This window comes from Neovison vison, chromosome 6, assembly GCF_020171115.1.
Source record: "Neovison vison isolate M4711 chromosome 6, ASM_NN_V1, whole genome shotgun sequence".
NCBI lineage: Eukaryota > Metazoa > Chordata > Mammalia > Carnivora > Mustelidae > Neogale > Neogale vison.
Window position 1 is genome coordinate 1,086,232 of NC_058096.1, and position 17,159 is coordinate 1,103,390.

A 17,159-nucleotide genomic window follows, 5' to 3' on the forward strand; every position below is an offset into this window, starting at 1 on the left:
TCCTCCTCCTCCAGCTTTGCTCCTCCCCAGGGCAGCCCGGCCCGGCCCTCCCCCTCCTCGCGAGCTCCCCCCTTAAAGCCTCGCCGCCGAGCCAGCGAGGGGGCTGCCGGGGGCGGGGGGCTCGGGGAGGAATCTGCAGGGTCTGGAAAAGCATCTGCACAACTCCTGGGGGCCACACCACCTTCCTCTGGGGGCGTCAGGAGCCCCCATGGGAATGAGCCCCTCCCCCATACCCTTGGAGCCTGGCCTCCGCCCCCAGGCCACCGACCACCACCCAGTGGGTCCCGCCTCCGCAGGGCTGTGAGTCCGCACACAGCAGGCGCTTCCTGGAGGTCTTTGCAAAGGCCTCCAGCTGCCTCGGACCGGCAAGCAGGACCTTGGGGCGACAGGAGCTCTGCGGAGTCTCAGACCCCCTCCCAGGCCGGCCTGACAGCCCAGATAAGCCGCTATGAATGGAATGTGACCTCCTCCTGGGATGTCAGCCCCCAGCCAAGCAAATAAATCACCTGGAAGAAAACCGGCCAGGCGCCTGCTGGACAGAGCCGTCACGAGGGTTACAGCCGGTGCACGGTGGGGGTGTGGCTGCCCCCCCACCGCGGTCCTGTGTCCGCCCCACAGACCCGCCGTGATCAAGGCTTCTGGCCGGCCTGTGCGCCTGATGGGCTGCCGATGAGCAGGCACAGGGCACAGGGCATCTGCCAGGCCATAAAAGGTCTCTCGGTGTGGTCCCTGCCTAGAAATCAAAGCAAATCCTCCCAGCGAATCACCAGACCCAAGGCAAAGATGAGCCCTCTCCACATTCCTGGGCTTCCAGCGGCTTGGGCAGCCACCCACGTTCTCCATCTGCCTTTGTAACCAGACCCGGGGTCACCCGCAGTGACCCCGAGCCCACCCCGGCAGCCCAGCCCCCTCGTCCGCAGCCCAGTCCGCAGCCCACGCCGGCCTAGAGAGGGCAGAAGCCCCGGGCATCCCACTGGGCCCCTGTGGGGACAACCAGGCAGGTGGCTGAGGGCCCCTCCTCCTGCCACATTAGAAGACTCGGGCCGTGGGGGCCGCAGGAGAGCAAACCGACAGGAGCCGGGAGACCCCCACCTGCTCCAAACCTTAGCTCAGAGCCCTGGTGCACACAGGGTCACAACCAAGGCCCCCGGTCCACACCTCGCTTCACGCCAGGCGGCCAGCGGCTCTTCCAGAGGAACAGGGGCCAGGTCTGGGAGCCGACGGGCCCAGGGGTGGGGAGGGACACCAGCGACTGAGGGTCACATGGATCCCAGAGGACCTGCTGCCAGGGAAGGGAGAGTGGGATGTCACGCCCCACAGGCCCTCTGGCCACACGGAGAAACCACCAGTATGGACAGACGGCGTGGCCAGTAACGGGAAGCACGTGCATCTCCTCGCGCTGTCCCACCACATCCCTGGGTCCCGGTGCCCATGGCCCGGGGGTCGGTCAGAAATGGGAACTAGAAGAAGATGCCTCCAGCCCCTTCCACAGGACCACAGGGAGCGGAAAGAAGGGGAGAGGGGACCCAGGAATCGGCCTTCCTGGGACACAGCCCTCAGCAGGGCAGCCTGCCTGTCCACGGATGAAGGAACGCGCCCCACAATCGCCCAGCCCGGCAAGCAGGGTGCACCTTTGTCCCTTCCGCCCCGGCAACCCCCTCCTTCCGCCGCACCACCCCTGCCCTCTCTGCCCAGCTCCGCGATGGCGAGCCGGAGAAGCACTGCCCTGCGCCCTCACCCCTCCACGGGCCCGAGTCCTGGGAGGGGCTCCCGGCCGGGACGCCGCTGACACGCTTCTCCCCGGGACACACGGGACTCGTAGACGTGCCCCAGGGCCACGGGCGGGAACGACAGCCCTCAGTCCGGAGACGCTGCGGCAGCGTGGAAAGTGCCCACACGGTCCAGTGTCCACGGCACCTCCGTCGACAGAAAGGGCTGCGGGGCCGGCGCACGCTCCCACGGGGACGGGCCCGGGAGGACCTGGAGCACGTCCCGCTCAGTGGGAGAAGCCAAACGCCACAGGGCGTGGGACACGGGTGCACGGCCCTGCAGCTGCCTGGAGCGGGGAGCGACTGGGCTGTGGGGTTCCCTCCTGAGAACGTTCCGGAACCAGACGTGAGCGCTGCGTGACGTCGTGACTAAACGTCCCCGGATCGTTGACTTTAAAACGGTTAACCTCACGCGGCCTGAATTTTACCTCCCAAACAAGAAGAACACGATGGTTTCCGACCCACGTAGGTCAGACCTCCTGACAGGCACGGCAGCGGCTCACCCCTGTCCTGGGGTCTCCTGACCTCCGTCCCCGCCCCCACCTGTGCCGGGGGCCCAAGGCCAGCCTGCCTTCCTCACAGGCTGCAGCCCTTCCCGGGGAGGCCGCCCCTTCGCGCAGCAAGCACGTGGCCTCACCCCTACCGGCTCCCCAAGCTTCACGGGCCGCTGCCCACACCATGCGCCACGGGGCGAGATGTACCCTCAGTGGTGCTCACGGAGGCTCGGGCGGGGGACAGCCAGGAGGGCTGCACGGGGGAAGTGGTATGAACTGCGTCCTGGGCTCCCAAAACAATGCTGGGAAGCAGCCTGGGCCACGGAGGCCCCAGGGCCCTGAGTCACCCTGTTCATGACTCAGACCTGAGCTCCTGGCCCAGGTGCGAGCCCAAATCCCTGAGGTCTCGGGTTCCTGTGGCCTCACCCCTCCGCGCCCAGCCGCAGGCCTGAGTGAACTGTCTGCCGGGCGGCGGGAACCGGATCCGGAACCTGGCGGGACGGGCAGCGAGCGGCGCAGGATGCTCGGGGCCCGTGGCAGCAGCTCCACGTCAAGAGGGCAAATCCAAACGCTGCGGACTCAGGGCAGCTCACTCCGCGTCGGCCCCAAACCCTGGCAGGCTTCCCGGAGCCTCCCGCCAAGCGCGGACGGCTGCCAGGCAGTGGGTGAGGTCACGGCCGGGATGGGCGAGGGGCAAGAGAGGGCCTGCCTGGGAGAGGCGATGCGCGGCCCACGGGCTCCGTGCGAGCAGGTCCCGGCCGGCGCCCGGTGGGGGTCAGGGGTCTGGGGCCGCGGGAGACCATCAGGCCGGGGGAAGAAAAGCCTCTCTGGTCAGGACCTGCCTCCTGGGGTCCACGTCTGGAAGTGAGTGGGGGCCACGAGCAGGCAGGGGTCAGGGAGTCTCTGAGAAGGTTGTCCCCCCGTGGGAGGAAGAGGGGCCGCTGGGAGGGGGCGCGGTGCTTCGATGTGAGCGCTCTGGGGTTCACAGCAGCCCCCACGGGGTCTGGGTGTGTCGGTGCCCCCGGGCGCTTGCACGTGCTCCAGAGAAACCCTCATCTCAAGCGCACACGCACACACATACGCACGCGCACAGCCCCCCTCGCCCACCCGCCCGGCACACGTGGGGTCTCTGGAAAGAGCTGCCTAATCCAGGAATGTCCGTCCTGCCACCGCGTGGGCAGCAGCGCTCAGTGCCTGTATGCCCAGAACAGCTCCCTCTCAGCTCTGCGATGGCAGCTCCCTGCCCCCTGCATTCCCGGTCCCAGCGGGACCCACTGGCCGGTCCTCCTGCTCCCCAGCCACAAGCCCTGCAAGTGACCGGGGGGCGGGGGGGCTGGCGGGGGGCCGGGGAGGGCTCTGCACCGCGGAAGAAGGCCCCTTCCGTCCAGGATGACGGAGTCCTCACCAGCGGGTACCTGGGCCACAGACAGCAGGCAAAGCGCAGCAACAGATAAGAGAGGTGCCCAAGCTGCAGAGACCAGGAGCCGGGCCTCGTTCGACGCCCCGCGGCTCCAGACGCCCGTCCTCCAGCCAGCAAAGCTGCAGTGTGCTTGGAGGCCGCGGGGAAGCACCTGGGAGGAAGCAGGCCACAGTGGCCACCCTGCTGCTCCCGGGGCGCCGGCTGGTGGGAACAGGAGCCGCTGCCCTTTTGGCGTGGTCCCTGTGCCCGGCCCATGCGGGGCCCTAGAGGCCTGGCCCTCAGCCATGTGCTTCAGCGGACAAGGCACCAGGGCCCTGCAGCTCCCCTGCCCCCTGGTCCTCACACACCGTCCACGGATGGGGCAGCCGGGCTCGGGGTAGAGGAGGGCACATGGTCCTTCCAGGCCCCGGGGAGTCACAGACGCCCCTCACCGGAAAACAGCCCAGGGGCCAGCCAGCTCCCCGGCCAGCGTTCCGGCACTCGTGGGGGAGCTGAGCCCATCGGCAGTCGCTGGCCGCACCAGGAGCTCCCTCATGGTCCTCCCCGGGTTCCCATTACCCAGGACAGCAGGGTCTGCCACCCCGCGAGGACACGCACGCCAGTCTAGGCGGACCGATGGGTCCGGGCTCATCCGCCTCCTCCCCTGCTCCTCCTGCTGCAAGGCTCGGTGTCATTAGGGCCCAAATCAAGGTGAACCCAGTTCATGCTGAGGTCTGGCCACGTCCTCCAGGGCCCGGGAAGGCCCTGCAGCCCCCTCCATCTGCCTGTAAAACCCTCTGGTCTCTGGGAAGCCCCCCCAACGGTCGCCCCACACTGAGCCTTCAGGGGCCCATTTCCTTCCTCCTCTGGGAGGGCCCCTGAGACCCTCCGGGGAGCCTGGTATAGTGGGCATTCACGAGGCGGGAAGGCGGACGGACAGCCGGGTAGGGCACCGTGAGAGGCACGCGGTGTCCGTGAGCATGAGCCCCGGGGACCCTTCCCACAGGGAGCAGCCCTCCCGGAAGAAGGCTCCCCTTCTTCCAAACTGCAGGCCGGAAACCACGAGACTCTGGCCCCTGCTGCCCGTGCTCGGCATCCAGGGGCCTGGTCCACACCGCTGGCCCGTTTCGAGGTCAGCCTTGGAGACAGGACCCGCCTCCACCACCATCACAACCCGGGACCCACAGGAGATGCAGGGGCTGTGCCCCTCACAGGAGCTGCCACTCTGCAGAGGACCCTGGACCGAACCCTCCGGGGTGCTGTCCCCCCTCCCCCGGCCCGGGGCATCTCCTACACACCTGCCCGGGGTCGGACGGCCAGCACAGGTGGGGCGGAGCACAGGTGTGGTCACCGGCAGCCGCCCCCGCCCCACCTGCTTCACGGCCTCTGTCTGCCCGCCGGGTCTGAGCCGCAGCCTTCGGGGCAGCGCAGCCCGCCGTGGCCTGGACCCTCCTCCACGGAAGGGCCCGGGGAGTGTGGATTTGCTCCGACTTGCTCCTCGGACACCCTGCGGAGGGCCGCGAGCGGCCTGTGGTGCTTGTCCCTCATCAGACCAGGCACCGGGGTCGGGCGGACCCTCCCCACAGGCACCTGCTGTCCACGGCCTCGGAGCCTTTGCTGGCTGGGCTCCCCGGCCCGCGGACGCTGGCGGGAGGCTCCCCTCGTCCTCTCCAGCCCTGCTCAAGTCACTCCCCCTTAGATTCCAACTCGGAGTCTGAGAGAGCCGGCCCGTTCAGCCACTGCCTGCGGGAACGCCGCAGACCCTGGTCCCGAGGGGGCCCCGAGGCTGCGGCTCCACCTCCGGACCCCGCAGCTGGTGGGACGGCGCCTTCCCCTGCGTGTCCAGAACACATCTGGGCCAAGATGAAGCTGTTCTTCCAAAGGGGGGTGCCTGTCGGGCCTGACGTGTTAATGTTTGACCGTGCCCGCGATAACTAACTAACTCGGCGCTAACCAGGGTGACTCCAGGGCCACAGGGCGGGGGAGGGGTCTGTGCTGCGCAGCAGCCGGTGCCGACCTGGGCCGACCCTACAGAGACGGGGACACAGAGGTCCTCCGTCCTGAAGGAAGTCAGAAGACCATACTGCCCGCCCCAGTGGAGACAGGGGACCCCCGGGGTCCTGTCCCGCCTGGGAAACACTCGCCGGGGGAGGCTCCCACATCCTTCTCTCTTCACGTAATCTGAGCACATTGCTGGCGGAGTGGGGGTGACCGGAGCCCTACCCACACCCAGCAAGGGGACCCGGGGTCTTGGTGACCCCCAGGCGAAAGCAGCCATCCTCGACCCCCCACATTCAGGGACCAATTTCCAAATGGGGTCCGCCTGGGGGTCAGGGAAGAGCAGCAGGGACGGTGGGGCCCGGGATGGGCTGGGGCCACTGGAGCCACGTAGTGGGCCTCTGCCTGTGGCCGATCCCTGTGCCCTGAGACACGACACTGTGTGAGCGTGGGGGGGCACACCTGTGACTGCGAGGGGGCGTGTGTGAGCGAATTGGGTGGGAGGGAATGAGGCCCCCCATGACTGCCGTGCTCGGCGCAGACTCTGCGGCGCACACACCAGTGAACGGCTCAGAGCTGCACCGGCCGCAGCTCCCTGCGCCCCGGGAGACGCTGATCCGCATCCGTCTGTGTGTCCTGCTCCCGGCCAGGGGTAGGGGCGGGGTGGGGGGCAGAGAGGACTGGCAGCCAGCTTCCCCCGCTGCCGGGACGGAGAAGCAAGAGGGCGCCTGCCGCGGAGAGTAGAACGGTGGGGTCCCCGCTCACCTGGACGCAGCCTCGGGGTTTGGCCCGGTGACCCCTGTGGGCTCATGGGGAGCGTTTCCTCATCCAACAGATGGACGTCTGGTGCGAATCCCCCTAACGCCTCGGCCTCGCTTCCAGGAGGGAGGGGGTGCGCCGGCAAACATCCCCCCATCACGCCTCTGGGCTGGGCTGACGCGCGGGGGACGAGGGGTGCAGCAGCCGGGGGCCCCGAGCCGACGCCGTCAGGTGCAGGGATGGCTTGTCACTGCCGCTTTGTGCCCCTAGTGCACCCTGTGCTGTTGGGACACGCCCTGGCCAGGCCGCCGTCCTGCTAAGCGGACCCGTACTCACGTCTCCTGGGCCAGAGGCACCTTGTTCTGGGGCCGACACACAGATCTTGCCCACCGTGCGCCACCCGCGCGGGCAGTACAGGATTTACGATTCTGGCGAGGGTGCCTGGGGGTCAGCCGGTGAGGCGTCTGCCTTCGGCTCAGGTCATGATCTTGGGGATGGAGGCCCACGTCAGGCTCCCTGCTCAGCGGGGAGTCTGCTTCTCCCTCTGCTGCTCCCCCTGCTTGTGCCCTGTCCATCTGTCGCTAGCGGAGGACTGGGAAGGGGCTGAGCACCCCACACGCAGGTACCAGCTGACCCGGGACGGAGCAGGAACCAGCACGGATCACCCTGGGGGCCCGTCTCGCAGAGTGGGCGCCGTGTGGGAGAAGCAGGGATAAGCCATCACCCAGGAGAAAGGCTGGACCATGCACGGGGCAGGGCAGGAACCAGACCCCGGGAGCCAGCCGGGCACACGCCCACGCCCAGCTTCCAGCTGAAACTGTGGCTCCCTGGTTCCCGGGAGCCGTGGCCCCTTCTCCCCCTAAGCCCTGCTCCACTGTCTCCCGGTGGCCAGAGTGAGGGCAGCTGGCCTTCTCCACACGGCCCCCATGCCGTTCCCCGGCGCTGGGCCCAGAAGGTTCCAGAGGGCGCGGGAGTGGGCCCTGGGGAATGCCACGGCCGCCAGCCCTAACCCTGTTGCTGGGATACTCGCGGGGGAAGGAACGCGGGCATGCGGTACCGACTCTCCCCTCCTTCTCAGAGGCGCTCGCGCCCCAGATCGCCCGGCGTCCCAGCTGGGCAGGAAGCGAGGAGGGAGCCGTCCTGGCGCCTTGTGGGGACGTTCCTACAGCACGAGGGGCCTCGGGGCCTGTTCCCGGGCCGGGGGAGCTGCGCGGCTGCGGGCGGGGATGGAGCTGTCGTGCTATCGGGACACATGCGGTCGGCCAACGAGGCCGTGGCTCAGCCACCGTCTGTTCTCCTGCCGAGAATTCTCCTGTCCTGGTCCCCGGAGCGACGCGGCCTGTAGGGGACACAGCCTCACCTGCCCTGTGGGACGGAGATGACACGCCGCAGCTCCAGGAAGAGTTGGTCAGTGAAGCCCGCAGGTGCAGGGCGGCAGACCTGCCGGAAGCCATGGGGGACAGTAGGAGCGTCCCGCAGACACTTGGAGGCCTCTGGAGGGTCCCGGGGCCTTGCTGTCCCCAAGGGGACGTGAGTACAGGCAGGCACACACAGCAGGGAGCCGCGGGGGGAGACCCTGGGAGCCGAGGCCCCGGCTCACGGAGGGGAGCTCACAGCACAGCACAGACACGGCTCGGGCGGCAACGGGCCATGGAGGCAGGAGGAAGTCACGGATGTCGGATGATCTAGTTCATGGAAAGGGAGGCGCTTGCAGCTGTTGCGGGGAGGTCTCCCGGGACCCCACCTCGGGGCGGGTGCGGCCAGCGGAGTCTCAGCACCGCCACTAAGTGACCCCAACCGCCCGCGGGGCCCCCCCGGAAGGCACCTCGGGGAACCAGAACGTGGGTCACCAAGACAAGGGCAAAGGTCAGATGAGACGCTTCTGGACACTCGAAACTCACAAACTGAGTAAATCGACCTCAACCGACGTGTGAGCAGAGGCCCGCGCCGTCGATGGGGAGGGGGTCCGAGGGGGCGACGAGGCAGCCGACTTCCCGTCGAGTCTGTGGTCGTTGTTTGCTAACGAGTTAGGGCTCAAAAACCAATTTCACTAGGACTTAGACCGTGGAGCACAGGGCCTAGGCTGGGACCAGACCACAGAGGAGGGTCAGCCTGGCCTGGGGGCCCTGGCTTCCCACCGTATGAGGCAACGCCATCCCCCACACCTCGACCCGGGGAGGTCTGCACAGAGACCCGAGGAGGCCCCTCCCTGGCCGGGGGCAGCCCAGGGCACTGCCTGCAGGACACAGAGCCAGGCCAGGGGAAGGCCCTCGCCCTACCTGGGTGTCCCCCAGGGCTGCTCCACATGTGAGGTCTCAGAAAAGGCCACTGCGCGGAAGCGCGGTCTGCAGCCCCCCAGCACACGGAAGCAAACAAAAGCGTCGTGCAGGGGTGTGGCCGCCGTGGCCCCGGCCGCGAGCAAACCGGTCTCCGCTCGCACCCCCCACCAGGTCCCGGCACGGCCACGACAGCGTCCAGACGGCTGCGGACGGCGCTCAGCACACGTCGCGTCAGCCTTCTTTCCGCGGGAGGCTGGGGTGGAGCGAGACGGGGCCCCCCCGTCAAGCTTCCCACCCCTCCACGCCCCTGCGTCCCCGAAGGCCCCTGCTCAGCCGTTTCTGGGTGTGTCCGAGCCCCTGGCTGCTGTCCAGGGCACCCGAGGGTTGTTCTGCTGGGACGGGAACGTGGGCTGAGCTCTGACAGCCGCTAGGACGGACCGTTGCGGGCGTCTCTGTGGGGAGCCGGCGCCCAGGGTGTCCGTGCCAGGATAGGGGAGCTGGCCGCCCGGGGCCCGAGGGGCAGGAAGCGCGTCCCGGGGGCCCTGCACAGGAGGGGGACCGGCTCTCACCCCGACTAGCACTCTGCGCCTGAGAAGAGCAGGCCCCACGGTCCCACCCCTTCCCGTGGCAGAACCATGGTCCGGTGTCCTGCGGCAGCTGTGAACAATGACCACAAGGCCATGACTTAGAACAGCCCACGTTTATTTTCTTACAGTTCTAGGCTCAGAAGTCCCAAACCCCCATGTCAGCGAGACGGATCCTGTCCGGAGGCTCCAGGGGAGAATCGGCTTCCTGCCGTTTCCAGCCTCCCGACGCACCTGTACCCCACGCCCCCCCACCCCCCGCGGGGCCAGCGGCCTCGCCCCCCCCCCCGACGGCGTCTCCCTGGTCCCCGACCCTGCCCTCCCGCCTCCCCCATCCTTGTTCGGATGCCAGCGTCACACGCGGAGCCCAGACGCAGCCCCTGGCTCCAGGCCCCCCCACCATGTCAGACAGCACCCACAGGGCCTGTGGACAGGGACGGGGAGGTCTCTGGTGCTGTCATTCAGCGGATCGCAGAGGTTACGAGGGATTGGTGTCCAGGGTCCTGAGTGTGGGGACGTCAGGTATCCGGAACGCCGGCGGGCATCAGCCCTCTCACAGGCGCCGCCGCTGGCTTCGGGACGGCAACACGGGCTTCCGCACCCAGAGCGAGGGGCCGTCCACAGGGGCCAGGCCTGCAGCCGGGGTGCAGGGAGGGCAGCCCAGTCTGTTTAAAATGCCGGATTTACCCGTAATGACAAGAAAGGTGGTGTCGGGTGTGTTTTCCTTTCTGGGGCCAAACTCCCAGCGCCATTCTCCCTTCTTCTCACAATAAAAGGTTAGGAACGAGGAGCAAGGCAGATTCGGGTGCAGGGCCTTTAACCAGAAAACGCCCCGAGGTGGGTGCCCCTCCCTGCCCAAGACAAGCAGTGGGCACACGGTGACCCCACAGTGTGACGGGGTCAGCCTCGAGGTCGGAGAAGGGAGCCCAGCAACGGCCAGGACCTGCCGGCGGGGCAGGGGGGCCGGGGGCTCCGGAGGGCGTCTAATGACAGAAAGGCCCCCTCCTCCCAGGGGCGAGAGGCTGCAAGCGGTTCAGCCCCAGGTGCAGACTTGCTCAGGGTGGGGGGAACCGCTCAGCTGAAATCACTGGTCCTCCAAGGGCTCCAAGGGCGCCTGCCGGCCTGCGGTCCTGCCCTGGAGGGCTTCCCAGGAGACTGCAGGGGAGGGGCAGGTGTGTGACTGGCCTGCAAGGCAGCATTCAGGGAGCCCTGGGGCTGGAGGGGACTTCCCCTTCTCAGGACCCAGGGCAGGGGCGGAGGGCCCGGGAGGTGAACACAGGCTGAGATGACAGATGACAGGAAGGGCCCCAGTTCTCCGAGGCCTCCCAGACGGCCTGACACCGGCGCGGGCCAGGTTTACAAGCACGGACGGGCCTGCATCCAGGAAGCTCCTGGCTGGCTCGCCGGCTCGCACAGAACAAGAGACTGTCTGAGCGGGAGCATTTTTTTAAAACACGGCAGCCTAGTAACAAGATCCAGCAAGCGGAGGCAGGTCCATGGCCCTGATCCCTCCAAAGGGACATGTGGGTGGGCGTGGCCGGGCAGGAGGGGGCGAGAACTGCCCCCCAGGACTCGGCGGTGCGGGTGGTGAGGGGGCGGCTTCGTCTGATAGAAACCATCACTTGAGCAGGCACAGCCCACCACCAAGTAAGAAACGCAAACGCAAACCCCATGTCCTGCTCCTAGTGTTCCCCTGCCCCTCCTCCCTGGCCCTGCCCAGCCCAAGACGGTCCCCAGAGCTCAGCGAGGCGTGATCAGGACCCATCCCAGAAAGCCCACGTGTGCTGTGCACTCCCTGAAGGGTGTCCCGTTAAACCCCAGAGCCCCACTCTCCGCCCCATCCCACAGCTCACACACACAGGCTCAGACAGGGCGAGGCCCCCACCCGACGTCACACATTGCTCGCTGGCAGCTCTGGAATCACACTTGGGGCCTGGGCCCTCGGCCATCCACCTGGGCCGAGTGGACAGCCTGGCTCCTGTCAGTGGCGGCAGTCCCCCACCGAGTGGCCGCAACGCTTCTGTCCAAGAACTGTCCGCTTCCCACAGCCACGAAGGCAGAGTGAAGGTCAGCAGCCACCACGAAGCCCGTGTGCTCCCCGTGCCCTGCTCAGCCACGCAAGCCTCACGAGCTCCTGTTCTGCCGCGCGGGCCCGGCGCTCGGGTCCAGCTCAGGGAACCGGCCACAGACTGGAGGGGAAACAGCTCGCCGGGAGCAACAGCAGCGCCCGAGGGACGGCTACCCGCACAGGAGCGCAACGCACGGCCCAGCACAGACCCTGGAAGCAGGGGAAGCGATCGGCCTGTCTGGGCTCTGGCGTCGCCGGCGACTGAAAACTCACTAAGTAGAAAGAACGTTGAAAAGACTTTTTCTCCCGTTTGTCACATTAGCAGACTCTGAAAGTGATGGCGGCTTGGGCTAGAGCGCGCACAGGCCCTGAGGCCGCCCGTCGCCCGCTGACCCCAGGCCCCCGGAGGGACCCAGCAGAGTGACCAGCGGGGTCTCGGCACCCTCAGCCTCCCAGCGCTGCACCAGCCAGGATCGAACGTACGCTTTCTGAGGTCCCGACCGGCACCAGCCCGCTGTCTGCCCTCAGCACCCCCGTCCCCAGCCGGAAAACGGCCCAAACACCGGCGCCAGGCGCAGGACAATGGGCCCACCTCGGCCTCTTTCCTCCCGCAAGCCCACCGGGTGGGTTAGGTCTCTGCCAGGCAGCCCGCCCAGGGAGGGTGGGGGGCGCTACCCCCTCCCCACATGCCCCCGCCCGACCCCGCCCGCCTCCCGACAGCACAGGCTGCGGACCACACTCTCCATCAGGCACTGAATCCGTGATTCCTTCCAAGATGAGGCTCCCGCCTGTGTAACGGGAAACGTGGAGGAAAGGTCTCCGCTCATCCTGGAGGGGTAGAACGTCCGGACTCGGGCCGGTGCACGGGGGCGCCCAGCCTCCCGCTCCGAGCGGACGAAGCGGCGGCTCCTCCAGCCTGTCACGTGGCCGGGACCGGGACATCCGCGTTGCACAGGTAGGCCCCGAGAGCCGGCGAACCCGCTGCAGAGCCGCGCCCTCCCTGCATGGGCTTCACGCCAGCCCACGTCCCCCGGAGCAGAGCGGCGGCGCCCACATGCCCCACGAGCAGCCCTGGGAGCTCCTGCGGACGGAGGACACGCAGCGGTCCAAGGCCGGCACCCGCCGGGGGCCCCAAACTCGGGTGCAGAACAGAGCACGCCGGATTGTGACTCATTTCGACTCTCCTCGAAGGAGCAATGAAATGTAAAACCAGGTTCTTCAGACTAGAATCCAGCGACGGCCTGAATAATTACAAACAGCGCGAGGTGGCGGCAGCTCCAGCCCCGCCCGCCCCGGAGGCCACCAAGCTCAGGGGCGCTCGCTCCCTCCCATCCTCCGGCCAGCACTCCTGAGCCTTGGGCTCCGGCCTGACGTACTCGCCCAGGAAACGCCCTGCAAAGCCCCGCAGGGCCCACTGTCGTGTGGCCCTCCAGAAACCAGGCGTGGCCCAGGGCCCGGCCACCACACAGCTCAGCACTGGGAGCCACTGCCGGCTTCATCCCAGGGATCAGCCTCGGGGGACCCCATCCGCCGGCGTGAAACCCCAAAGAGGGACGTGCCTGCGAACAGGCCCTCTCGGGCTCGAGCTGCAGACAGCTGTGCTCAGGCTTGTCTGCGCCCCAGGAGCCGGGGTGGGGGAGCTCCTGCAGGCACGGCAGGCGCGGCACACCCCGGCCCGGCAGCCTCCGAGTTCCATCTGGCTCCGCGCACCGCGACAGAAGCACCTTCTGACAGCCCGCCTGCCGTGGCCCTGACCACCAACCCAAAACACGACGAGCCGGTCGTCCAGCCGGCCATGAAGCCGCAGGCCTGGCAGCCACGGGGCAGGACCACGACGGGCATCACATGTGGCATGTGGCCGAGACGTTTGCAACACCTACGACACCCACTGCTCACAGCGCCCCAGGAGGACGGTGCCGCCTGCCAGCAGGGAGGGAGGGGCCACGGCGGCGAGGGGAGGCTCAGAGCAGGGTCGGCGCACGCGAACAAGGGGGAGGGCACCCGACACCTGGCTGGTTCAAGACCCTGAACCCCCAGGAGGGGAGGCCGTGCATCCGAGAAGCCAGGCCACTGCGCTGCGGGGCCCAGAGCACACGGTTCTCATCGTTCTGCGCCCTTACTGTCAAACTGTACCAAACGTGAGACTCTTACAGGCACAGCAAACACTCGTTTTAATTCTCCCAGTCCTGGACCCTCCTCCTCCAGAACAGCGTCAGGGGTCTGGGAGTTACACACGTCGGGTCCCGGGACGTCCACCTGTCCCGGCTGAGGCTGAAGCTTGGATGGCGGGCGCTCGGCTGGCCGGCTGTGCTCTCTGGAGATGGGCGACCCCCACCCCAGGCACAGGCAGATCACCCCCAGGGAACAGCCTCTCAGAGCCTCAGGAGAGGGACAGCAGAGGGCAACACCTGTAACAGGCCTCCAGTGGCACGGGGGGACCACACCTGGGCCAGATCGGAAGAAGGACACGTGCGTGAGCAACGGCCAGTCCCGCCGCCGGAGCCCCACAGCCGGAGCTGGGCCCGCCAGCTGCTCATCAGCGAGACCTGCTTGCCCCCCCAACGCCCTCCTCTGACCCCTGAGCTGGCCGGCAGGAGGTCAGCACCCACCCCCCCCCAACCCTGGAGACCACCCCTTGGCGGCCCGGCCCTTCCCAGCAGGCCTTGGGCCATGAGACAGGACGAGGCTGATTGGACGTCGTATCAGAAGACGGGCTTTGACCTGTTCGGCACATTCTCGTCGAGGAGGTTTTAGGGAGCCTCAGCCTCCCCTGGAAGGAGCCTGAGGGGTAGGGGACAAGGGTCTCCAACGCATGTCCATGGCCATCAGCAGCATGCGGCATCTAACGGACCCCGTTTTGGGGGGGGGTGGACGGCCGCTCGTGGAAGAGAAGCAGGTAGGCCTCCCAGCCCTGGACGAGGCTGAGAAGTGGGGCATGGAAGAGACCCTCCCTCTGCAGCTTCCCCTCCCAGCCTGGACGCCCCCTGGGGTCCGGGGCCTGTACTGGGGTGGCCTCACCACCCACACGGGGCAGGGGCTGGGCCCTACCTGCCCCACCCGGAGTCCCGCCCCCTCTCCTAAGGGCCCAGAGAGCCAAGCCTTTGCAACAATTTGGATGAATGAACTAAGTCCTGCTGGTGGAGAGCGCGTGGACGTGTGCGCACGCATGGGAGTGTGCTGGCCTGTGTGTGCGTGTGTGCACAGACCCGTGCGTGTGCTGAGTGTGTGCATGTGCGTGCATTTGTGTGTGCGTGCACAGATGTGTAAGCACTGCACACGCGTGTCGGGGAGATGCAGCGAGGGTGGGGGCAGGGCCCTCTGGATGGGGTCAGTGTCAGTCTTTCTAGGTTTCGCCCCATAGCACTTTTTCCCTCTCCTCCTGCTTCTGAAGGAAAACAGGAGTACCCTGAAAAACGAGTTTTGCTGAAATTCAAAACTATCTTATGAAGTCATGTACCCAAACCTTGACGGCGGCCCTGAAGCCGGGCCACAGCTTCACCGAGAACCAGGCCGCCTCGGACGAGTGCTTGCCATCTGCTTTGGTCCCATGTGACCAGGGAGCCGTGCCCCGGATGACAGACCCCCACAGACATGGGGGCCCCAGGATCTGTGCTTTGTTTGTTCAAACCAGGCCCCCGGAGGCCCACCCAGGGACCCCGAGATTCCTGCGGGAGTCCTAGCAATGAGAAGGGGTGGGAGCCCTGGGCCGAGGGCAGGGGTCTGCCAAGGCCAGGTACAAGATGGCTTGGATGGGCACCAGGGTCCGGGGCTCCCTGCAAATGCCCTCCAGACTCTATCCTTGTGCCCCAGCCCCGATCTGACCCACCGCTCGCAGACGCCGCAGGTGTGCGCGGCCACATCAGACCCTGGTGATACACCTACTAGACCCGGGGGATACACCTACTAGACCCGACACACGTCCACCAAGACAGCGGGTCTGCTGGCAGCACCGAGTCTCCGAGGTCACAGACAGCCTCGGCCCGTGGACCCCCCAGGCACCTAGTTACGGGGGGTGGGGGGGTGAAGGCACCAGCTCATCTATGACCATCAGACCCACATGAGCAATCCTTAGACGAAACAGCAAAAGACGTTCTTCTTTTTTGCGGGGGAGGGGTCAGGTGCAACACAGAGATATGGAAAAATGCATCATTTTTGTTCCCAAAAATGTGCAAATCAGCAAACTGGGCCTCAAACCTTTAATTCCCAAGGATGATGTCTAAGGGTTTCTAGAAAAAATTGAGCCTCTACTAAGTTAGGATTTCACACACACTAAGTCTTCTCCGGTAACACCTAGAGGGGGCAAGTGTTATCCCATTTCAAGAGGACTTAGTCCCATGCTCCCCGCTGAGCCCGCTTCCTGCATTAACCTCCAGGATGCAAAGAAACCGGCATTCCACCGGGCGGTTTCCTTCCCAGAGGACCCTAGACCTGGGCCACCCCAGCACAGCCCCAGGAGTGCTGGGGACACTGAGCACACGTGGTTTTTCCCACCAGCACTACCGGCCCCCCCAGAAGTCCACCTTAAGTCCAACACCCTACCCTCAGGTCTCAAGATTACATCTCACCAAAGCTTAGGACATAACATCATATTGTTTCCACTCTGTGGCTAAAAGCCATCAACCCTGATTTCCTCCCCTTTGATTACAAAGTTTCATAAAGGGCAGGGGGGGGAGCGGCTGGGCGCTCCAGGGTCAGAGGAGGGAGGAGGCACCGGGCTTACAAACTCCAACACGTGCAGCCTGGCCTGGTCCCTGTGGGCCTCGCCGCACCCCCCACCCCCGCAGCTGCAGGGAGAGCCCCTCAAGCCAGGACCCACGGCCCCAAGTGGCCTGGGAGGTGGGTAAGAGCCCAGGGAACACGACAAGGTGTAGGGACAAACGTGCTCCCCAAGCGCCCCTGGACTTGCCTCACACGGAGGAGGAAACAAACAGGTGCTTCCCGCGGATGTAGTGATGAGGGAGTCCCTGTTCAGAAAAGTCTACGGGGCTGTCTCGGCCTGAGGATACACCTACTAGAAACAGTGAAACAAGAGATTATTTCTTTCTCTCAAGTCCTGTCCCTCCTTCCTGGCCAGCTGTGGCCAGCAGGTGTGTTGATGCTATGGTGACCACAGTCCATATTCTCCCACAGCCAGGCCAACCTGGAGAAGAGGGCTGTTGGGGACAAATGTCCGCACAGCACTGCCGCTCTACCTGGGACTAAACCAGAGACTCCCCTGGGGTGGGGGCTCCCTTCCCTGACTGGCAGGCCCCAGGGCCGCCTCCTCCTCCGGGGCCTTTGTGGGGCCAGTTAGGAAGACAAGCTGGCCCACCGTGTGTTCGGGGCCCGGGTCCCAGGAGCGAGCACAGGAAGTTGCGGCGGCTGGGACGGTGGCCCTGCATGGTTGGCAGCCCACGCGGGGAAAGCCCAGAGTGCCGGCTGAACAGCGGGCTTCGGGGCATTGTTCCGGCCGCTGGCCTGGCGCTGGGCCGCATCAAAGGGGACCGCGCGCAACCCGACACCCTGGCGGGCGCGGGGACACAGGCCTGGCGGCGCACAAAGGCTGGCCCTGGGAAGCCCGGGGAGTTTCGCCTCAACAGGTTGGAAACGCAACAAGGGCGCTCCGCGCGGCACGGACCTGCCAGGGCCCGCGCGGTCACTCCCAGGCCCGGAGGCGCGACCCACTGCGGCCATTCAGGCGCCGGGAGGGACGAGCCCGGTGACGCGGACACAGGCCCTGCGGGCCGGCAGCGGACGAACCGCGTCTCCGGAGCCCCTGCGGGTGGAACGGCCGCCGCCGCCGCCCCAGCCCCGGCCCCTCGTCCGCCCT

At 66.8% G+C, this 17,159-nt stretch overlaps 1 protein-coding gene across 2 annotated transcripts in view; it reads right to left on the bottom strand.

Annotated features, from left to right (window-relative positions):
- Window positions 1-17,159, bottom strand: part of COL18A1 (collagen type XVIII alpha 1 chain) — an 81,739-nt gene that overhangs the window by 63,922 nt on the left and 658 nt on the right. The gene's annotated exons all lie outside the window — the stretch shown is intronic.